We start from the raw sequence: 25,672 nt of genomic DNA, 5'->3' as shown, positions 1-25,672 counted from the left end.
CTGGATTACCAGCTATGAAGCCCCTAATGCCGATGTCACTGATTAAGTCTTTTTGGGATGTGGAATCTCTGCAGGACTTCGAGGCTGCCTAGCTTTGAGGGTGTTCAATCACTTCATCTGGAAGAATGTCTTTGGTATAGGTTTCATGGGCACAATTAACATCCAAAGACCAATTTTTCAGTACCTGTTTGAGAGCTGCATGTCATTGCAATTTTTTTTGCCTTCACCAAGAGCACCTCTATATGGTTACAATGGAAAGATGCCTCCGACACTCAAAGAGTAATTTTTCTGCACCTGTTTGACAGGTGCATATCATTGCAATTGTTTACAGCAAGGCTAATTCTTCCTTTTATCAAGAGTACCTCTATAGGTTTATGGTGTGAAGGCGCCACCGACACCCAAAGGCCAATATTTTTGCACCTGTTTAACATGTGCATATCATTGCAATTTTTTACAGCAAGGCCAATTCTTGCTTTTATCAAGAGTACCTCTATAGGGTTGTGGTGGGAAGGTGCAACCGACACCCAAAGACCAATTTTTACACACCTGGTACTTCTATACAAAGTGAAAGTGATCCCAGAATGTACAGTGTCCAAAAAATCTCTAATCTTGTTCCCAGTGCACTACATTGTGGCCTTATCATACACACTGGGTCCCCATCTGTTGCTGAGCAAAATAAAAGCAGTTTAAGGCAGGGGAAAGGTAATTTTTTTTGGCTTTATAAATGCAATTATTGCTGCAGCAGATTCTAGACAGATTTGCTACTTTTCAGATAGACTAAAGGGAACCCCCAGGCACTATATTGGAATTGGAATTTTTTTATTTTTATGCTTTCACTTCAAAAATCAAAAAATCACTGCTCGTTTAAAAATGACATTTTTCACAAACTTTTTTTATATTGATACATGTCCCCCAGGGCAGGACCCAGACCCCTATAACCATTGTATGCCCAATTAGATGAAGCAGCTCTTTGCAGTAATGAGAAAAACAACAAAAAAGAACAGAAAAAAAGACTATATTTCATAATCAAATGCCTTTCCATGAAGTGTAAGTAGCTTTGTTCTTAAAAGGCAACCCTGCAGAGGGAAGTTCACTGACAGATAAATAGGAATTTAACACAAACTACATATGCATGCCTAAAATGCATCAACTTCAAAACTCTGGCTGCGTTTTCAGCTTTTAACCCAGCAAATACTGCTTTTGTTTCATATTGATTTATATCACACAGTTCTACTTTGTTCAAATAAAGCAGTTTGTCAATGGCAAGATGAAGCAGTAATGACTTTGAAATGAAAGGGAATAGCCATGCTAATAACTTTACAGAAGAGGTGTTAGCTTGCATTCTTTAACCTTGGTAACCCTGCTTTATTGATATTTTACAAACACACTGCATTCATTGAAGCCAGTTAACATTTTAACACAACTGAATAACTTTCTCGTTCTAGCCATTGACTTTTTAATGATATATGCATTTAAAGAGGCCCTGGTAATTTGGATAGCTAAACTGAAATTGAAAAAGTCAGTCAACACTATTCAATCTGCTTGATATGAAAGTTGTGCATTGAGATAAGTGAAAGGTCTTCACAAAAGCTACTATGTTTGTGGATGCTTTATGTAGCAACTTTCAGTCTAACAATATGTAGAATATGAATATGCAAATCCAGGCAGCAAGTGAAAGCAATCAGTACACTGCTAATGCTACCTAAAAAACATTGCAGCTGTTAATGTCATATGTTCACTGTAGGCTCCTAGTTTATGATAAGCAGTATTTACAAAAAATGGCGTCATTCCTCAATATTGACATTGCTTAGTAAATGTGCCACTTTGAGGCAGATTCAGTAAAGCTATCTGTAGCCAGGCTACTTTCTATGCACTGTAATATGGGGGAGCCTGGGGTCACCAGCCAGTCAACTTTGTAAAAGCAATAGTGTTTTTATTTTAAAAAAAAACAGGCAAAACAAAGTAGCTTCTTGACAGTATAAATAACAGTAAAACAGATATGTTTTACTTTAAAACAGTTCATAGCTTCTGGTATACAAAAACAAAACTACAGCTCACTGCCAGTAACACTAATCCCTTAGCAGGGTTTTAAAGTCCCCACCTGTTCTAGGGGTCCAAAAAGGTCAGAAGACCCCCAACAAAGCCTAAGCCAAGCAATAGCCTACAGTCCTCTCACAACTATTACTGTTCCACACAACACCTCACAGACACCTGCTGACGCCTTCCTGTTTCTTTTTCGGCATCTCCTGCAGGTGGATTAACCGGTTAATAACTAAAATCCCCATAATCAGGGTTGGAGGCTCTGCCCACCCAAAGTCTCTCCAAGCCACCAAATTCAAGATCCCGTTTAAAGACTTATAAATCTTAGGAAAACTATAAATTTGTTTACCCCTTTCTAAACAAAAACCCTCACGCTGTATGGGTGAGAACCCCTGAATACTCCAAACTAACTATCAAATCATCCCCCCTTAAAGCGATATTAACCACTTGCTGCCCACCATATAGCAAAATTATGGCAGCAAAGTGGTTGTGTTATCCAGATCGGATGTCATATGACGTTATCAGGATAATAGAGTCGGCGTGCAACCCAGGGGGAGCGAGAGCAGTGATCAGATGTGCTGTGTGTCAATCTTCCACACCACAACTCTGATTGTGGTACGGAGGCTTCTTACCATGTGATCATCTGTGAACCAGGATCTCAGCTGATCATTGTGTGAACCAGGAAGTGCTGGTAAGCGGCTTTTATCGGTTCACACTGACAGGGAGAGCCGATTGGCAGCTCTCCCTATCAGAGGAGGGGTCTGTGCTGATGTGCTCTATACCCACCCTTTAGCTAGAAAAAAGGTTTTGGTATAGATGGAGGGAATTCCAGACACTTTGTTCAGAAACAGAATCAAGCATTCAGAAGCTGTCAGTTAGCAGCAACTTAAATTACATTATTTTTCTTTTGTAAAGGGCAGTTTTGCTGCAGTAGGTTGTTTAATTGGTACAGACATACTACTTCACAGGCAGGTTAAGAGCACCCCACAGGCATGTTATTTAAATACATTTTTAAATGTTTAACCACTTTAAGACCGAGCCTCTTTTTTACATGTGGTGTTTACAAGTTAAAAACAGTTTTTTTTGCTAGAAAATTACTTAGAACGCCCAAACATTATACATTTTTTTCTAATATCCTAGAGAATAAAATGGCAATCATTGCAATACTTTCTGTCACAGCGTATTTGCGCGGTGGTTTTACAAGCGCACTTTTTTCTTAAAAAATACACTTTTTTGTATTAAAAAATAAGACAACAGTAAAGTTAGCCCATTTTTTTATATTCTGAAAGATAATGTTACGCCAAGTAAATTAACACCCAACATGTCACGTTTCAAAATTGTGCCCGCTTTTGAAATGGTGACAAACTTTTACCCTTAAAAATCTCCATAGGCGACATTTAAAAAAATTCTACCGGTTGCATGTTTATGCCATATGTCATGTCATATGTGGGAGCTACTTACGTATGCATTCGCTTCTGCTTGCGAGCTTGGCGGGACGAGGCGCTTTAAAGATGTTTTAGTTTTTTAAATCTGTCACTTTTATTCCTATTACAAGTAATGTAAACATCCGTTGTAATAAAAAAAAAAGCATGACAGGACCTCTTAAATTGAGATCTGGGGTTAAAAGATATTTACACTAAAATGCAATAAAAAAATAGTTTAAAAAGATGAAAAAAATAAAATGCCCCTGTAAGAGCTAATACGTTATGACATCGCTTCTGCCTAGCAGTGTCATGGAGACGGGTTGGGGACATCTTCCCCTCACTCGTCTCCATGTCAGCCCAGGGGACAGACGCGATTGCCTCTGCCGCTGCCGACAGCTACGGTAAGTGGCGGAGGGCACCGGATAGCGGTAGGAGGGCACCCTCTCCTGCCATAGATTAAAGTGATCTTGCGGAGAATCCTCCGCAGAGACCACTTATCCACTTATATCTTGTACCGGACCGCCGGCCGGACACAGGGATTCCAGGGTTATGGCGGCTAGCTACAGCCATAACAACTATATCCGTCCCCAAAGTATGGACATACATCGGTGTGCGGTGGTCCGTAAGTGGTTAAGGTGTTACTAAACCCATCTTCTATATCTGGTCTCCCACAGTACACACAACATGGAAATGCAATAGTTTTAGTAAATACAAACTGCTAAATACCTTTTCTCATCAGCAGTTTGATCGTCCATTTGTTCTCCGACCATGGAACCATGTGCACAGATTGATTTACAGACTATAAATGTATAGTTTAAATATGCATTGACCATGAAAAAAAAAATTAAAAAGTTGCTGGCATTGTATCGACACTCCAGAATAAGTATATGCTCCAATACTTTGGTTGCGCTGAATTACCCAACCTCAGTGATTCACTGGCTGGGCACTGACTTCCGGCGCTTTTCGGTGATGTTGAGAGGACAATTTGCAGCCAATATTTAACCCTGGTTAATTTTCTAAGCCTCATGCACACGATCAGATTTCCTCACAGGACAATTGTTGTCAGATTTTCTGCGGAAAAATGTTGGATAGCAGGCTTTAAAATTTTCCATGGACAAATGTCTGTTGTCGGATTTTCTGAGCGTGTGTACGAGGCTTAAGAAGTACTCACTGCTTCAAATGAAAGTAATCCTCTTTCTTTAATGTCCATACACCCCTAAAGAAGAAAAGCAATCTTGAAACACAGTGGGTGTTGATCATCCTTATTTCCAGTTTTGGTGATCTCAATTTGGGTACATTGTTTCTGTAATCTTCAATTGACCAATTGTAACATGTATTGTAACAATTTTTACATATTTTGTGGTTAATAAAGTCTCTATTAACTTTTTTAATTATCCTGAGATACTTTCTATTCACATGGAAATTACTTATAGCCATTAAAGTCCCATCATGAGGGTTTTTCTTGTACGCATATAATTCAGGCATGTTGGCATTTAACTAGCTACTAGCTCTACTTTTGTTTTCTCATCAGCAGTTGATGTGTCTTGATAAAGCTTGTAGGAGGAATTTTCATTTTCCCCTGATTGTTCTATGAGACTAAAGGATCCCTGACCCTCTGTCTGGACATTGCTGATTGGCCCTGTGTTGATCTGATACACTCACCCAAGAAAAAAAAAAAAAACTCTCTAGTAATACAGACCAAACTGAGCATGTGCAGCTTGTCCCCTAGCCTCGGTACAATCAGAAGATATACTGGGGACTCTAGAAGAAGGGGAAGATCAGAGGAGACAGTACCAAACAGCCATTTTACACAATGGATTAACCCCTCAGGGTCCACAGCAAGTATAACAAGCATGCTTTACTGCATATACAGACGGACTTTACTGTTGTGGGTTTAGTAACACTTTAACTTTAAACATTATCAAAGTTGCTGCTACCCACCAAATGCATTTTTTAAAACTCGTTTTGCTTTGGTACAAGTGTTCCTGCACAGCCCCTTCTGCCCCACTCACCCCCATGTTATTGGTTCAACAATACCTTGCCTATGTTAGTCCAAAAAAATGCCATTACTGATTTCTGAGAGTCAGCTTGACATTTCAATTGAGTTTGTACTCTGCATCCAAACCTACCTCAAACCAATTCTAGGTATGTTTGTCTCATCACTAGTCAGGAGTATGTAATATACAGCACATCTTACAGTGTAAATGTAATGTCTTACATTGGTGGTAAGGTAAGTGGCGAACAGCCCTATTTGATTGATACACAGAAGTGAAATATACATTTTCTTAGCAGTCAGTGGTGAAGTTGCCCATTTAAAAGGTGGTTAGTGGTGAAGTGCCTTTTTTTTCGTTGTCAGTGATTTGTGTCCTCTTTCATTCATTGTCAGTATTAAGTGGTGTTCATGCTGAAATTATGCAGACACAATCGTTTGTTCAGCCTAATTAGCTCCTGGTGCTGGCCTCTCTCTTAAAGTCTAAGTTCTACTTTTAGAAATAACTTACAGCCTTAAACCAGAACATATTACCCTTATAAAGTATCACTTTTAGAGATGAATGAACTGGGCAAATTATATTTCCCAGGAAGTTCTGTGAACAAAGCGTTTTTGAGGCTAATTAGCAAGCTCTGGAGGATAAAGGGAAATGGGTAGCTGTACCAATGCAAAAAAAGTAAAATAAATACCATTTGGAGGGGAGGCATCTTTAATGTGCCTTAAAGGTCAACAGCAATTGTGAAAATACACATATCCTTTAAATCAACCCTGTCCTCAGGGCCCACTAACAGGCAAGGTCTTATGTATTATCTTGGGGAGATGCAGACCAGAATACTGCAATCACTGAGCAGCAAATTATATCACCTGTGATGTACAGTATTTCAGTTATCTTGCAAACCTGGCCTGTTAGTGAGCCCAGAGGACAGGGTTGATGACCACTGCTTTAAATAACATGCTTGGAGGGTTGCCTTAAATTTGCATGTAGAAAAGTACAATGTAGTCCTTTAAAAGGGACAGTATGAAAAAGGGAAGGACAGCGTAGGAACCCATTTAAAATTTAAACCAGGTCCTTATCCAGACATACAGCCTGGGTGGCTCAAAAAGATAAGACAGCAAGCGTGGACCCCCACTCTTTCTTGCACTAGACCTGGCCACATGTCTTTCAGCAAAGCCCCACATTTATGGCACCCTAATGTTGATGGGACAAGATGCTTTGAAAGGCTCCTAGATATCCATCATCCCCTCTGGAATGAGTATTGCGTACATTGGAACCTCTTATTACTCTTTCCAAAAAAAGAGTAAAATGTAAATAAATACGCACACATTATAACGAAGTCTTTTAATTTAAAAAGAATGTAAACAAAGTCTCTAGTGTAAATTCTTTGTCAGTCACACTGCCTTGTGCTGAAAATCCCCTGTAGATCAAAATAGCACACCGCCTTACTATTTTTTCCTACTGCCATGATGACCCACTGCCCCACCATGCTACTGCTGCTAAATGACAGATTTCTGGCTGTATATAAACAAACCAGCCAGGGATAGCAGGATGGTATGGCCAGCCATAATCATAGTCAAAGTCTCACAGGATCCCTGGCTTCTACCCCCAAGGGGAATGAGTACAGGGTATATTTGAAAATAAAGTCAGCAGTAAATAAAGGCACATGCCCCATGGCAAAGCTCATTAATAGCAAGAAAATGAAACCAGTGTCAACCACATCATACAGCAATGTAAATCCATTATCTCAGGTGATCATCCACAAGTTGACAATGTTTCCGTGCAATCTACTCCAAAAATGGTGCTTTGCTGCACTATCACTACTAAATGACAGAATTCCTGATGCTGCTGGAATGTAAACAACAGAGCTACAGATCCTGGGTGATGTTATTGAATAAATTATGTTGTCTGTGATCCTTGGTGGCTTTGTTCATATTCTAGCAGAATTGTGACTTTGGGCAGGCAAACAAGCCAAATATGGTACATTTGTTTGGTCGTTCTCCAGGCCATAGGCAGGCTGAGCTCAGATCGAACTTAAGTTCAAACCAAATCCACAGCTCCTCCCTAATCATTAATATTGTCCTCATTAACTTGATGTCTGTATTCTCAGCTTCTGATCACAGTGAACTATGACAAATGCAACGAACAGGATTAATTTGTATCAGCAAGATGTTTACAGCAGGATTCCGAGTTATATTGAATTGAGAAAAGCAAAACTGCCATAAAACTGGTGACTATTCTCTTTTAACATAGTATAAAAAGTAATAAATGAGTAAGGGTAGGGCAATAGGGTGATTGTCACATCCTCCATGTTTCCCTCCTTGTTGGATGCCAAGCAAGGGTCACATGAGAGGGCTCTCCCAGAGCAGGCTCTTCTGGGCTACGCTAGGCACTTTGTACAAGGTCACTTTCACTACACTTGGGGTACCTTTACTCTTGTGCCCCTTTCATTAATGCCTTGGGACAAGGCTGAGGCTGCTGTGGGGGAATACTTGACCTCTGTTTTTAGAGATGAATGTACTCCATGTATACTTTCACCTTAACTGTTCTCTAGTAAACGCTCGTGACCCAGTGACAAAGTACACCTTCTCTGTAACTTGCATTTAGGAGGGACATGCTGAGCTGTATCCACATCCACCTGTCCAACATTTTAAACTACCATTGCCAGTAGCTGAGAGGACTCCACAATGCATCCCGCGCATGCTGCATACGGGGACTTGACATAACTCTTGAACTTCCATACCTTTGTACAGAAACAGCAACTTCTGCAGCGTGAATCTGCTCCCGTTGCTCTAAGAGATCGACTGCTAATGGAAGGAGTGCTGCTATAGGCTATCCACCTATAATAGGTACATGCTACTGACAGGCTGCTGTATTTAAGACTCACTCAGTAGACTATGTGTGCTGGTTACTTGAATTACACCCCTTTCAGTAACTTCAAACCGGGTAGGGACAATGTTTCAAATGCTTTACTTAGAAAAGTGAAAAAGGTCATTAGAAAGTCCAACATTCAAAGACAGAGTTCTTCCCTAATTCCCTATTCTAACTACAGGCTGTGTGCTGGACTGGCATACCTTGAAAGGTAGTGTTCATCAATCAAAGGCATTCTTCCAGTGCTGGTGTCTTCGGGGTGAACTCTAGGTTCTGATGACTTCACATTCAAAAGGTATTGAGCAACATCCTTCTGCTCCTCGCGGGTGTCTCTATCTGTCTCACTTTTGGGCATCAATCTCAGTCTTTGTCAGGAACATGCTAGTAGAGATAACTCAAATCCTAACCGACCTCAGTTGGCTCTCCCAGGGGATTCTGGGCTCCACATTTCCAAGCTCCGTGTGTGTGCATTTTGCAAAGTGAATGTTACTTATTAAGGTGAAGCTGCATTCACTTTGAATACCCAATCACCTGTTAGCAAAATCCTGTCTTGCTTTTTTTTTTTATTACCCTTGCACAAGATTGAGTATTTTATCAACACATGTTCATCCTATTTATAACAATTCTCTTTGTGAATCAGTTTGCTTGAGTCAGAACTAAAGGTAAATCTGGTCACTTTGGTTCACAATGACAACAAGGTTTTTTAGAGTGATTACCAATCTACGCACAATGGACGGACGGCCCCTACAGTCACAGCAACATAACATTCACGCCCCCCCTGCCAAACCTCTCCCGCTGATTCCCGCTATAATTAGACACAGCAGAATTTTGTCAGCAGGTCCCAGCCAATGATTCATGCGCCGGGACCTGCTGATCGGCTGTGTCCAATCACAGCCCAGAGCCTTGTGTTGACAAACAACACAGGGCTCTGTATAGAAAGAAAACATAGATTTTTATTAAACAGCAGCACATAATGCACACACTAACACTTGTTAGGCACACATACTTAAACCCTTGATTATGCTGAGATGTTAACCCCTTCCCAGCCAGTATCATAAGTACAGTGACAGTGTATAGTATTATCACTAATCACAGTATTAGTGTCACTGGTGATGTCAGTGTTAGTTAGTGTCAGATTTCTCAACGCACTTTCACAGCCCCACTATAAGTCACTGATCACCGCTCTTATTACTATACAAAAATAAAATTCCAGTATATATACCATAGTTTGTAGACAATTCAACTGTCACATAAAACTGATCAATATGTATTTATTGGGATTTTTTTACCAAAGACATGTAGCTGAAAACATTTTGGCCTTAACCAACTCATACCCTGCCCATAGTCAAATGATGTCCACAGGAGGGATCTCCCATCCTGGATGGCATCATATGATGTCCTGGGCTTCAGTATTTTTTCATTTATATATAAAAAAATAAAAAGCTCAGTGGTGATCAAAGGAAGGAAGAAAACAGCGCAGACCACTGGTGTAGTAAAAAAGATCAAAGAGATTTATTTATTTATTTGTTGGTCTCCTGTAAAAGTGTGGTGGTAGGATGCGTTTCGAGTACTCCTCCTCTTCTTCAGCCAACTCTCACAGGCTACCTACTCTCGTTTAAATGCCCCCCCCCCCCCCTGCAAGCTTCAAAGCTTTGAATGGGGCTTTGAAGCTTGTGCAGGCAGCTTCCAGTGGAAATCTGTATACACCTTTTGGCAGACATGTTGCTTTTGTGCACAGACATAAAATGACCAAGCTTAAATTCTGGGCACTAAATAGAGTATTTTCTAACCCCTATAATAATAATGATAATAATAATGACAGTTATTACAGAAATAAATTCAATAGATCCATACCCTGAAGGTGAAATTGATATTTATTTGAAGATGTTTTTCGAGGGCTTTACCTCAGATTTGTCTAAATATGACCTCTAGTCTGGACACTCATAAACTTTCCCTATATCCCAATGTCCCCTTTTCTCATGTATTTCCCCCTTTCTTCCTCCATTTATGTGTTTTATTTTTAATTTTTACATGGTTCCCAAGCAAATAGTTTTTTGGCTTTACATTACTGTATATGTTGTTTCAAATTACAATAATATTGTATTTTTGCTTCCCCCCCCCCACCACCAGGGGCCTAATTTTTGAAGCACCCTTTATAAGATATAAAATCAAGGAAACACTGCGCTGCCTAAAACAAAATAGAAAAATTGCTGCTAACACAACAACTGGATAAGATTGTTTCGAAGGTAAATGGATATATATGGTGTAGCGCTTTAAAGTGACTAAAACAATAACATGACTGAACACATGTCAGTGCTATCGTGTGTAAAAAAGTGACAGAGACTAGTAGTCAGTGTTATGGCACACTAGGTAGTGGCAAACAATAGCAACCACTCTTATGACACACTGAATAGTGATAGGTACTGCCAACAAATCTTGTGATAAGAGGATATCAAAGAAAACGATAAACAATGGAAAAGTGACTGTTGTAATAACACTGAAATAACATATATAATCACAAAAATAAAATTAGCAAAAATTGAGCCGCCCGAAGACAGATTACAACATTGAAGCGAAAAGATGTGAGCTTACGTTCTGTGAGTCAATAGAGCTTAGAATGTCAGCAGACAACCAAAAAACAATCCCTGCAGATGTGTCCCAAAACTTTTGGAGAGGCACCCCAAAACTTTTGGAGAAAGGTCCGTCTCAGCATAGGTAAGTATAGTGTCAGGATGCAACCTCTCCTTGTGTATTCAGACTAAGCCTAATTTTTGAAGCACCCGTTATACACAGCCCCCACACAGGTCCATTTTTGGTCCTGGGGTGGGGGACCTCTGTGTCTTCTTTGATTCGTCTGAGTGGGTTGTGGGCTGGGTTTCTCCTGCTCACCTCTCCTCTGTGTCTGGGGGTTGCTTTCATTTTTCTCCTCCTTTTTCCTTTTCCTTTTTTGCTTGTCTATTATTTTTTTCTCTGTAGATCGAGATATGGTTGGCCTGTTTCTGCTGGTAAAAACAGGGGTGAAGAGCGGCGCTAGATATGGTGATAACATAAAATTATATAGGTATACATAAAATGTGTGTGTGTGAATAAGCACACATAATATTAAAACATTTGTTTAAAACATAATGTCCATAAATGATCGGAGATCTTGTATGATTAGCACCTGGAGGAAGTTAAAGTGAAGCGATGGTCTCTGTAGAAATGGGAACAGAAGGGCGCCAGACTGAGTGCAGTATAAATCGTATATTTAATAAAAACAAGTAGTAACTCACAGGTTAAATTAGATGAGTTCAGTATGTGGTAAAAATCGCCAGTCCTGGAGTCTCACAAATGTCTTCCCTTTGCAGCCTGGGGCACTGGTGTGATCTTACAGGGATCCAGCGAATGCATGGAACCAGGAGGCAGGAAACAAGAAGCAGCTGGTCGTGACTTCACAGGACATGTGATTATTCACAGTGGCAAGGAATGGTAATGCATTTCGAAGCTACAGCTTCTTCATCAGACCATGTTTCTGCTGGTAGCCCTTTAAAACCCTACAAACTCAGTCCTCTTTCTTGGGGCTTGACTTGTATACTATCCAATATTTGTGGCATACTTCCACTTGGACCCCAAGGTTTTGGCTGTATTTTTAGGTAAAATAAAAGATATATATATATATATATATATATATATATATATATATATATATATACAGTATCTCACAAAAGTGAGTGCACCCCTCACATCTTTGTAAATATTTTTATATATGTTTTCATGTGACTACACTGAAGGAATGGCACTTTGCTACAATGTAAAGTAGTGAGTGTACTGCTTGTATAACTGTTTAAATTTGCTCTCCCCTCAAAATAAATCAGCACACAGCCATCAATGTCTAAACAACTGGCAAGGCAACAAAAGTGAGCACACCCCTAAGTGAAAATGTTCAAATTGGGCCCAAAGTGTCAATATTTTGTGTGGCCACCATTATTTTCCAGCACTGCCTTAACCCTCTTGGGCATGGAGTTCACAAGAGCTTCACAGGTTGCCACTGGAGTCTTCTTCCACTCCTCCATGATGACATCACAGAGATGGTGGATGTTAGAGACCTTGCGCCCATCCACCTTGCGTTTGAGGATGCCCCACAAATGCTCAATAGGGTATAGGTCTGGAGACATGCTTGGCCAGTCCATCACCTTTACCAAAGGCAGTTGTTATCTTGGAGGTGTGTTTGGTGTTGTTATGATTTTGGAAATACTGCCCTGCGGCCCAGTTTTCAAGGGGAGGGGATCATTGTCTGCTTCAGTATGTCACATATATGTGAAAGCTCATTGGAAAGAGGTTAAACTACTAGTCTGTGAAATCAAACAATATTTGCAAGTAAGTGCTGAGCAATATTAAGCTAAAAATAATATTCTATGCAGACATTAAAAATTTCCTGCAATTCGTAGTAAACTTGTAATGAAATCCTTGTGGACCCCTTACTAAGCTGCACTCTGTCCAAAAACATAGGTTGTCTAAACTTCACTGTTGATCTTCTGCACTAAGCATGACCTGAAAAAACACATTTATTGGCCAATAAACAGTGACATTTGGTTAGATCTCTTGCCCTTGTAGCAACATTGCCCTTATAAGGAATTACTGTTGTTTTTTTTTTTCATCAGATCTTACCGTGATTGACAAGAATAGTATTTTTTTTTATAATAGGGCAATTGCATTACATTGGAAAAGTGACCATGAGTTTCCTGCCCACGGTGATCTTGTCAACTGTGGTCCAAAGGAACACTGTACCGGTTAACAAAATAGTGAATAAGTTAACCCGTGCAGGTTAGACATTTTCAGTTAACTTACCTTCACTATAGATCAGACTGGTTTAGGCTTTTAATTCACTCATTATGGTCAAATAATTGATCAAAAATATGTACCCACTAAAAAATATTTAAAGTATAGCCATGGGCAAAATTTAATATAAATGTATGATGTTCCTCCTGTAACATAGCTTTATCACGTATTGATCCTGCCAGTAGACTTATTGTTTCATTTACAGGATGACAACTTTGTTCATTCTTCAATGAATTGCGCAGTAGCATTGTTAGCCTGTGGACAGGGTAGTCTCAGATGGACATGTAGGCTTAAAGGACTTTAATGGGGAGAGTACTGCCACTGAGAGAGGTGGGGGGGAGGGACGGACTTATTTCTGCGTAAGTAGTAAGGTCCTGATTGACCATTATAAACTGGTATGTTTTTTTTTTTAATTGTACTTGTTTTTGTGATGGAATGTGTTTTATACACTTTCCCAAAACTCAGTTCTTAACTGCTGCATTCATTATTTCTCTCTGGGAAAATAGTTTAAATTGTTTGCATGTTCTCCCTGTGTGGGTTTCTTCTGGGCATCTGGTTTCCTCCCACACTCCAAAGACATGCTAGTAGGTTAATTGGCTCCTGTCTAAATTGCCCTTAGTATTTGTATGTATAAATGTGTGTTAGGGACCTTAGATTGTAAGCTCCTTGAGGGCAGGGACTGGCGGGAATGTACAATGTATGTGTAAAGCTCTGCATACATTGCACTGTACGTACCTGTAATAAATAAATACATATGCATAATAACAAACCATTATATGCACCCCTTGCAAAGCTATATGGTTTGTCCCAACCATGTAACTTTTGTTGGACAGTTTGGAATGGAAAAATATGGATCTACTGGTAGAAAAAAAAAAAAAAAAACGCTCTGTTAAAGTGGTTGTAAACCCTTACAAACCACTTTGACCTACAGGTAAGCCTAGATTAAGGCTTACCTGTAGGTCCAAGCAATATCTCCTAAACCTATATGGTTTAGGAGATATTTGACCGAAAACGGGCACCGTGCACAGGCGCACTGAGCGCGGCATTCTCAGCGACGGAGCTGCTGCGCGTGTCGGCTCCCGTGCGCATGCGTGGGAGTGACGTCATCGCGGCTTCACCGAATGACAGCGGCGGAGCTGCGAGACCCCACCAACAAGATGGATGCGGTGGACTACAGGGGACAGCGGCGACTTCGCTGGCTCCTGTGTCAGGTAAGTGACACATAATGGGCTACTATGCGATGCATAGTAGTCCATTATGCTTTGCCTTTGCAGGGAATGAAAGAGGAAGTAAACTCATCAGGGTTTACTTCCTCTTTAATGCTACTAAACAACTACATCATATATCTAATTTATGATTTCACAGAAAGTTCCACTTTTTATATTATACTAGCTGCCTTTTATTGGCATCTGTAAATGAAGTGTATCTACATGCCCACACACACAACAAATGAAGGTAGACACAAATAATACAGGCAATAAAAAAAAGCATTATTCTGCAAACAATCTTGTTCCATTTGGCTCTCGTATTGTTCTAGAAAGCACACAAATGCTATTGATTTTAAAATGTGCAGAATAGGTGAGTTATGAAAAGTAGCATAGTGGTATATTGTACAAGTGTCATGCTGGGAAGATAAAGGCTATAAAGTGCAACTGATCTAACAGTTCAGAAATCAAACAGAATGAAACACTTTTATGAACAGAACCATTAGATATTTTCTGACTATATTTATTGTTGAAATCCTAATGCATAAGAATGACTGTAATACATAGGTTTTTGTTTCCTTACTAGCCAGCATGCAGTGATCAATGTCTCGTCCAGCTGATAATCTATCTTTGCTCTTTGTTTTTATTATATATTTTTGTGCAATTAAAAAAGACCATGGCAAACTTTAAAAAGTAAGCAATGCATACTTTTATTCATTTTAATGAAATGTTGGCCAAAGTTTTATTTCTACTGCATCTACAGGCTTCTCTAAAGTGGCTGTGCAGTGGCACTGACTTGAACTGTTAGGGCCCGTTTACACTGCCTTTATAGCTGCCACACACTAAGCTGCAGTGGTTTATGTTGCCACAGGTGTCTATTTAGGCTGCAGTAAGCTGGTGTTAGGGGGCGGTGTAATACACATTTCAATGCATCACACAGTTCCTGTTTTATTACTCAACCTTATTTGAAGTGTACAAAGTGGCACTTATAGAGTAGCATGGTGCTCTGCGCTGATGTACATGACATGCAATCCCATCTGCATTTTAAAGCCACTCACTGCAACACAGCTGCAGGCTGCATTACAGTGTCAATAGGACGTGCAGTATAGAAAACATTTGCTTTCTGTGTGTCCTAGTGGTGAGACATTCTTCCAGTGTGGAAGAATGTTGGTCATTGTACTGTATGTGAACTGGCCCTAATGGAACATGTTACTTTTATTTATTGAGCCTGGTAAAGAGGAAACAGCCCCCCACCCCAGGAAAATGGCAATAATATATAATACATTGTACGTAAACATGTACACTTACCTATATTCGCACTTGCCTTTTTGCACATTTAAAAAATGTTTGTCGTCCTGCACATGGACAAGATGGAAACCATTCCATCATCTGCCTCATATTGTGAATGCATTATATGATATCACAATCATCTAGCAAGATCTTGGAAAGTTCAATGACTTAGGCCGCGTACACACGGGCGGATTGTCTGCCCAACTTAATCCGCTGAAACGTGTTTCAGCGGACAATCCGCTCGTGTGTGGGCTTCAGCGGACTTTTTCAGCGGACAGTCTGACGGACTAAGTCTTTCGGAATTTCCGTAATTTTGTCCGTCCAAACTTGGTTTCAGCGGACAGTCCGCTCGTGTGTAGGCAAGTTGGACGGACTAAGTATGGTGCATGCTCAGAAAGGATTTACACGCCGAAGGTTGCTATGCAGTGTATTGGACGTCGCATTTCTAGTCCCGTCGTATGTGCTGTACACGTCATCGCGCAAGCTTTCAGCGGACTGTCTGTTCATCGTGTGTGGTCAAGTCCGTTCATTCAAAAGTTGGACGGACTGTCTGTCGGATTGTCTGACGAACTTAGTTGGGCAGACAATCCGCCCGTGTGTACGCGGCCATACAGTCATTTGATGTCACATGCTTCTTCACACGCATATGAGAATACTGCAAGATTTTGTGAGATCTCACAGCTTTGGTACAGGGTCTCGCTGGAAGTCCTAGTGATGTTTCCTTCTCAGGGAGCATCACTAGTGCCTTCAGGGCAAAAATTAAACTAACCATGCTGAAATGCACAAACATGGGAGAGGACATATACCTGTTGTCAAATCCCAGTGGTTTCTACATGTACCGTATTTATCGGGTTATAACACGCCCCGGCGTACAACATACTGGGCGGGACTGCGAGCCGAGCCGAGCCAAGCCGAATACACAGTAGAGTCGGCTCTGTCTTTTTCGGCAGTGCTCGCTCCAGAAACAGCAGGGAGGCGGGACTACGAGCGGAAGCCGAGCAGACGGCTCAGTCTTTTTCAGCGCCACTCGGTCTCTTTCGGCGGCGCTCAGTATTTTAGCCTCACAGACAGTGGGGATCGGCGTATAACACGCACCCACGACTTTCCCCCGATTTTAAGGGGGAAAAAGTGCGTGTTATACGCCGATAAATACGGTATATAATCCATCAGGTGCTAAAGTGCTGTGACCACATGTAAACATGAAATATTCTGGATGAGCCCTCTGCTCACTGCTATATACCCTTTGTAGCAACCTATACAATACAAAAACAGGGATTTTTTTGTGATTTTTACATTGCAATACATATTTAAGATGGCCAGCTATAGGCACTGGAGCATTTTCATTTTGCAGAGCAGAGTAGGGACTGGCCAGAGAGGGATTACTTTGACTCAGTTGGTAACCTTAAACATGTACTGCAATATATGTGAACTAAAAATCCCTCTTTTTGCTAAATTTGTTAGAAATTATGTATATCACTGTGACGAGGGCTCACCCAGAATGTAATATTAACATATGGCCACACCCCTTTAGCACCTGATATTATGTACATGTAGAACCTATTGGGATTTGAGCACAAGTATAACTTACTTCTATTACATTGCAGGTCAGTGACCAGACCTGAACCTTGTAGCTCTCCTACAGCTTGTGTCTATTTGCCCCAAACAGGCACTATTGCCACTGGAACATTTGCATTTTGCAGAACAGAGAAGGGACTGGACAGATAGAGATTACTTTGACACAGTTGGCCAGCTTAAACATGTATTGCATTGAACTAAACATCCCTGTTTTTTTTTTGTTCAGCCACAATTTTTAAGTTTGAGCAACAATAGTATTTTTGAGGCTTTTAGTTTTTTTTTATATCAGTCCCATAGGTACAGTGTATCATTTCCCTTAAAATTTGTTTTTTTCTGTTTCTTTTATTATGGCTTTCAAAATATCAGATTTATTTATCTTGATGGCACAGCAGAGTGTATTAAATAGAAAGAACTGTACCATGTATGTAAACTAAACATCCCTGTTTCTTATTGAAAAGTTTGCCCGAAAAGGTGTATAGCGGTGTGCAGAGGATTCATCCAGTGTTTTAAAGTTTGAGCAACAATCCTATTTTTGATCCTGTTTTTTTTTTTGTTTTTTTTTTATAGCAGTCCCATGTTATTAATTTCCCTTAAAAATTCTGTTTCTTTTATTATGCCTTTCAAAATATCAGATTTATTTATCTTAATAGCACAGCACAATGCATTAAATATACAAAAAACGGTGTCTTATTTTTTAGTTTTAATAGCAGGTACATCTTTATTTCAGTTTGCTTAAGTGAGGTCACTGAAAGATAAATTCTAAAAGGTTGTTATTATAGGTAACTGCACTGCGCACATTGTTCTTTGCCATAGCCACACTGAATAAGCCAGAAGATATTCCACAGAAAACATGTCAATGGAAAACATAAAAGAAAATGTGTATACTGTATCTATCGTAGGAAAACCTAAAATGTGTTATTATCTTTAAATATTTTACAGACTTTTACAATCATTGCCTATTAATTTGAAGACTGCTACAAGTCATCAACATTTTGGAAGCCTGTGATTGCAGAATGGTAGTAGCAGAACAGAATTATCTTCTTAACTAATCTCTTTCAGGCAACAACACATATTTTATTATACTTAGTTCAACAGTGACATCATGTGGCTGCTAAAATACAATGTTGCCTTTTACACATGTTTTGAACTTAATACACAGGTGTAGCAAAATATGAATATTGTTCGACAAACATTTTACTTATGTTTAAGGATTACAAATCTTGCTAAATAGAATGGAGTCCGCCACTTCAGAGGAACTACTCAGAGAGCAGAGGACCTAATTTAAAGCACAAATAACATGAAAAGAAAGAAAAAAAAAAGTAATAAGAACTGTGAGATCTAAAGTGATTGTAAAGCTTTGTGCTTTATTTGTCATACTTACCTCCTCTGTGCAGCTTGTTTTGCACAGAGTGGCCCAGATTCTCCTCTTCTGGGGCCCCCAGCAGTTCTCGTGGCTAGTCGCATTAAATAATCCAATAGGAGAAGCACTCTACGGAGGGGGGGCTACCTTGCGGGTTCGCTCCCAAGTCCAGCATTTGCGTCCATAGACACGAATGCCGGACTCAGCCCCTCCCCCAGCGCCTACTTCATTGGATTTGGTTGACTGCAGTGGGAGTCAATGACTGTGCTGCTATCAATCTATCAAATCAAGAGCCGGGACCCTGTGCAGAGAAGGAGAGTGCATCTCTGCCGAGAGAATGAAGGGGCTCAGGTAAGTAAAACAGAGGGCTTGGGGGCCAGTCACTGCCAGAAGTTTTTTCACCTTAATACAAAAAACACAAGGGTTTACAACCCCTTTAAGTAGGGAGTAAATACACAAACAAAGCGTCGAGATTGCCACAGTGTGTCACAAAAAGGAATGTGTTCTATGAATGTTAGGTTCTAAACAACAGATGTAGATTGTTCAAGCTCCTAGGAGGTATGATAATCACTCAAGGACTCATTCACCCTGTTGCCAGACTCCCATAGACATCAGAGTATTTAAATTGAAAGAGTACCATTTTTTAACCTTCACTGGTATTGAGTACCCATTTGATAATAATTTGTAGGAATTCTCTTATAGGCTTGTGCTAATTGAGCATGTATGTGCTAAAATACAGCTCTCCAACTGATTATGTAAAAAGTGCATTTGAAAAAATGATTCCCATTGGCTTCTCTATCTGGTCGAGCCTGCAGCATCAGTCTGTTGGAGACACGAGTACATTAAGGTGGTAGTTTTTTCAATCTGATCACCAGTCAACAGTGATGTAAGTAACTGAGTTAAAGTAAACAGCGTTACTTAATGCCATTACTTTAGAGGGTAACGAGTAATCTAACTGATTACTCTTCCCCTCATGGTAACGCTGTTCCCATTACTTGGGCAGCGTTACCGCAATTACATCTACCGCCACGGGGGGCGTTAGATGTAATTGCTGTAACGCCGCAATTACATCTACCGCCATTAGGGGTGCAACGGATAGGAGAGTTTGTGAAGCGTCTCTAGTTGGGCTATTTTGGAAGACAATTTCTGAGTTTCATTTGTACTTTGCCCCTATTTTGATTAATTCCCCTTGAAGGACACATTAATGCGCCTCCAAAATTGTCATTTTTAGAGAAATAATTACATTGTCTTTCTGTCGTTTTCTGGAGTGAGTCAGGGTCTGTCAATATAGATGGATTTAGTCTCCACATACAAGGTTTATTATGTGATGCAGGAGGGTTTAGAGTAAGTGAAATAGGTGCATGATCCGAGTATGTTTGTATGCCTATTCATGCATCGTACAAAGCTGTGAGATCTTTCTGCGTAATGAAAACATAGGGGGTTATTTACGAAAGGCAAATCCACTTTGCACTTGAAAGTGCACTTAGAAATGCAGTCATTCTAACTCTAAGGGGTAACTCTGAAATGAGTGGAAGCTCTGCTGATTTTATCATCCAATCATGCGCAAGCTAAAATGCTGTTTTTTATTTTCCTTGCATGTCCCTCTCGGATCTACAGCGACTTTACTTCAAAGTGCACTTTCAGAGCCCTTTCAAGTGCACTTGCAGTGCAAAGTGGATTTGCCTTTAGAAAATAACCCCCATGGTCAATAAGAGTATACTTATCATGAGGTGCAGAGTAGTAGGTGTAATACTTGCCTGCCAGGTTCACCATGCACCATGAGTCTATGAGAGTTAAGGATTGGAGTAGGACTTTGATGCCTTTTAAAGTACGATATGTTAAGCTTGATTTTTCTGATGAGGTATCTTGGAGAGGATCCAAAGGAACATTGAAATCTCCCCCCAGGACAATACACCCTGAAGCAAACCTTTTCAGTTCCTCTATGAAATGTCTACAAAAAGAAATGTGTGCAGCATTGAGAAAATAGACATTAGGTAGAGTTAGAGGTATTGATCCCCATGAGCATTTGAGGAATAGACATCTGCCATCTGGGTCAGCCAACTGCTGTATGTGCTAATAAGAATAGACACCCTTTGGTTTTGGCTGCAGAATTAGTGGCATAAACTTTAGGGAAATATTTATGTTGTAGGTTTGGGATTTTCCCAGACTGTAAATGCATTTCCTGTAGGAAGACAATAATGGTTTCACCTTGTTAAGTTCCCTTACAAGGGAGGGTCTGTTTCTGAGGAGAGTTCAACCCCTGTATATTATGTGATATTAGAGTGGGACCCTGGCCTAAGGAAGAATATGCCATGGTTTCAATGTGTAACTATACCTATGTGACACAAAAAAAGAGAGAGGGAAGAAGGAGAAAATAAATAGTTATCGTATACAGAGAACCCCTGCAGGTGCTAGGGGTGTAGAGACAAGTTTACAAGATTATCTGCCTCCAGCACTAGTACTGCAAGCTCTTTTTCAAGTGTGAGCAGGAGCTGTGCCAGTCCCTTTCACACAACACCACCCACTGGTTGAGAGAAGCGTGAGAAGCTAACTCAGGAGATAAAAAGTTAGTACATATCTATTCGTAATTTTCAGTAAACAAATATACAGCTAAACATATAAAGAGAGCTAGTCATGAGAGACCCGCAGCCTAAAATGAATGTACTTAAATAAAAAAAAAGAATCGAAACATTAAACATTAAACATAACCCCTGGCTAGCAAATAATCAGTTGCAGTATATAAGCAAGCAAGCTAAGTAATTGAGCCCAGGGTCTTATCCCAGGGGCAAGGAGTGTAACATCCAGAGTCTCCTTGACCATTAGGCTTATTGAAGGATATAGTTGCATTCTGTGTAGCCCAAAGTATTGGTCACAACAAACTAGATAACAGAAGGCCCAAAGGAGTGGAACAGTAGATCTGTAGCATGACCTGCAGTTAAGTAAGTTAAATGACCCAAAGAGTACCTTTGTTGTAGTCCGGTAGATGAAGTCCATCGAGTTATATGGGTTGTTAGTTTCCTGAGATGACTGGATAGAAATGTGGGTTAACAAGTATTCTATTCTGCAGAAAATCTCATGAAAGAAATTCAGGGAAGAGATAACAAAACAAAACACAATGTCCCTGTAGGGCTGGAAAAGAAAAAGGGGGAATAGCACATGCAATGTAGGTTTGGCTCATGGGTATACATGTCAACAACTGGTGTATTGGAAGGGTACCTGGAACTGCCATGTACATGTAGTCCTCCAAGGTGTCCGAAATCTCATGGTAGGGCCAGTATAAAGTGCAGTGACAATAGCCCACGTTTGGATATAGAATTTGTAAAAAGACAATTGTCTGCAACTGTACAGTTTACCAAATAAATAGAGAGGTTTGAAATGGTTAAATAAGGACAACTTTTAACTTTCCCAAAGAACCTATCAACAGCTTGTGATAAATGTCAGAACTTTGACTTTAATAACTGGGCAAGTAATAGATTGGTGTGAATCAACAGACCTCCCAAAGGAGTCATATCTTTCAGCAGGAATGATCCCTTGGTCTTCAGGTCTGGTCATGGTATCTGGATTGTTTGGATTGTTTAGAAGAGAATGGCGAGTGGACTGTTCTCGAGCCTGTTTGTTTACAATATCTACTTTTCTTAATCAGCGGTTTGGTTGGAGATTAATTTGATGTACAGGCAGGACTGCAATCAAACTGAGGTGTTTGGAACTCAGCGGAACAATTGGGGAGATCAGTGTGTGGTATGTGCAAATCAGCACAAGAATCTGGGAGTTCATCTGGTATCAGCAGGATTTATTGTTTCCCATTTTCAGTGGCTTGCGGAGCAAAGGGAAAGCGCCATTTGTATTTAACACCTTTCTCTCTGAATATGTCCTGCAGGGGGTGCATTGTCCTTCTATTCTGTAAAGTGATAGGGCATAGGTCTTAGTATAAGCAATTGTAGTTTAATTGAAGATAATGTGATTGCTCTTTCTGGCCTGGTTAAGAATTTCCTCTTTCAGGGGGAAGCTCTGGATACAACATACTATGTCTCTGGGGGGTGCTGTATCAAGGGCGGGGGGTACATTCTCAAAGTTCTGTAAGCGCGTACTAATTCAATGGAGGAATTCACAGGTTTTTCCATAACATTGTTAAAGATTGATCGCAGGGCTGAGAGGAGTTTGTCTGGGTTAACAGATTCAGGGACCCTCCCACACCCTGATGTTGTTCCTCCTGCCTCTGTTATCGTGATCTTCTAGATGTCGATTAATCTCAATTAAAAGGGCAGAGTGTGATGTTGTGGTAGCTTCCAGGTGATCTATAGCAATATCTCTCCTGCTGCCTGCTTTCTCCATTGTGGGCATTTTTTCTGTCAGTGACAGTAAATCTGCCTCCAAGTCAGTAATGGATGAGAAGAAAGATTTTTTTACATCTGTGGCTATGGTGTTCATGTAAGGGGATGATTTGAGTCCGTTGCCAATCTTACCAGATCCTCTGTGGCAGATTGGGAATCTTCCGCCCCTCGTGCCTGCACCATCTTTTACGGCATGCTGCATCCATGACGAGACTTTGTTTTAAAGATGTCCTGGATATTGCGGGTGTAATGCCATGTACACACGGTCAGACTTTCCGTCAGAAAAAGTCAGACAGAATCATTTCATCGGATATTCTGTTCATGTGTGGGCTTCATCTGACTTTTTTTTTTTCAAAAATTCAGACAGACCTAGAAATGGAACATGTTTTAAATTTTTCCGATGGAATAAATTCCTATTGGGAAAACGGTTCATCTGTATGCTATTCCGATGGACCACAAATGATGCAAGGGCAGCTATTGGCTACTGGGCTCTTACTAGAACTTCCTTTTTCTAGTTCCATCGTACGTCATCTCATTCTAAACGAACAGACTTTGGTGTGATCATGTGTAGGCAACTCCGTTTCAGCGGAACTCCATTGGAACTCCATCAGAAAGACTGTCAGAGTTTATTCTGATGGAAAAAACAACCGTGTGTACACAGCATTAGAAGCCACTGATGACTGACACAAGTGTGTCCCGGATGTATACCGAAGCAGTCTGCTCATTCTGTGGTGTTGGAAGCACCCGAGAAGTGCTAAAAGGCTGTGGGTCTAATGGAGCTCTATCTTCAAGCAGCCATCTCCATCTTGCTCCAAGCCATGCCCCTTGTACATGTATTTTATAGTTTATTTTAGTATTTACTGAAAAGGATTTCTTCTAGTAGAAATAAACAGAAGGTATCTTCTATGTAGTATTAACAAAAAAACAAACAAAAACAAAACCAAAAAAACACCAATAGCTCAAATAACAGTGAACATTTAAGAAGATCTTTAAAATGCCTCTGTATATGAAAACACACTTGTGTAAGTACCACTGTCTGATGAAAGGTTGTATAGAGTAAAAATAAGCTGCTTACACTCAAATCAAAAATGATATCTTTGAATAGAGTCTTCAAAGTATGTATCATTGTCATCCAAAGACCTGGATTTTGGGCTCTTATGCCCCGTACACACAAACGGATTTTCCAACAACAACCCCAAAGCACCTTGTCCCCATAATAAAAAAGAAGAAAAAGTTTTCGGGACTTTAAATGAGGCTGGCACTAAAGGAATGCCTGCCTCCATCCCTATCAATAATATATAAGGGGAGAGAACAGAGTTGGGACTTTAAATGAAGCACACATCAGTAAAAGAGTAAGTCAAGTGACTATAATATTTATTTAATAAAGTCCATGATATGTTATACAAACATTTTGGGCATCAACCTCTAAAATGCTCTAAAATTCAATTTTAATCTATTTTTTCCTTGCCCTTTGCCACCTTACCAATTTCCCACACACACATATTTCACACATAAACAGATCCTTATTTGGTCTGTCACACATAGATTCCTCATATAGATATTTGCATTCATTTCACAGGCATTGCATCTACCCACCCTGGAGGTGCCTATGTTGGTGTTTACCTTTCCCGCTGGCAGCCTCGGTGCCTGGTGGCTATGCACTGCGGCTCTTTTTGTGGACCCAGATGCTGGTTTACTGGCCCGCTGATGCAGACGTGAGTTGGACGCCCAACCTTGAAATTAATTATAATAATCAAATTACTTTGCCAATTTTTATCTAATAATTCAATTCATTATTTTTTATTTTTATTCTCATATATAATTTGCAGAATCATTCCATGATGCATGCTCCTGATGAGCGGTTGGAATACCGCGAAACGCGTAGAGCCGTTGGCCATTACCCTTTACCTCAATCATGGAATATTAAGATTTATATGATCCTCTCCGTTTTATAATTCATCATTTAGGCATTGTTAATCAATTTTTTAATCTAGTATTCACTTACCATGATTATCCTGGCCATTTTGGGTTCAACCACAGTAGGATACGTTTATAATATGCATTTACTGCTTTCTGTATTTCATGTCAATGTGTATTGGATTGTAATTTACCTTGTCCCCATGTTGATGAAGACAAGGGCCTCTTCCCGACAAACCTGACCATTGGTTGTCAAGGTCTGCGAGCAGGGAACTTATCGAAATCGGAAACCCCCTTTAACAAAGAGGCAGTTCAGCCCCCCAGCCTATGTGAATAAGTATGGGGTACATTGTACCCCTACCCACCTGAAAAAATGTCAAAAATAAAACACATTACACATATTTTTAAAGTAATTTGGCAGCTCCATCGTCTCTTCCTATATCTTTTCCCCTCTTCCGCTCTTCTGCCTCTTCCGCTGACGTCTTCTCCCCTCTCTGGGTCTTCTCCTCTCTCCTCTGATGTCTTCTACCCCCTCCAGTTTTTCTCCCTCTATCTACTGTCTTCTGCCTCTGCTGGATCTACTCTGTTTTTATCAATGAACTTTTATGTGTATTGCGGACCGACAATTCATTATAGCCGCAGGTATTTTTAAATGACTTGTTTTCCTTTAGAAATGTCATTTTGCTGTCAGACTGTTTTAAACACAGGAAACATGCGCCCCTTTACAATAATACTATAGACACCACTCAGGTATGAAATTTAAAGGAATATTACACTTTTATTGTTTCACTTTAAGCATTATTAAAATCACTGCTCCCGAAAAAACATCTGTTTTTAAAACTTTTTGTTGCATTGA

The sequence above is a fragment of the Lithobates pipiens genome, unplaced genomic scaffold (genome assembly GCF_037356315.1).
Source record: "Lithobates pipiens isolate NorthernLeopardFrog02 unplaced genomic scaffold, aLitPip1_a1.2 Scaffold_13, whole genome shotgun sequence".
Lineage (NCBI taxonomy): Eukaryota > Metazoa > Chordata > Amphibia > Anura > Ranidae > Lithobates > Lithobates pipiens.
The sequence above is the reverse complement of the archived record's forward strand: the minus strand, read 5'-3'. Positions refer to the sequence as shown.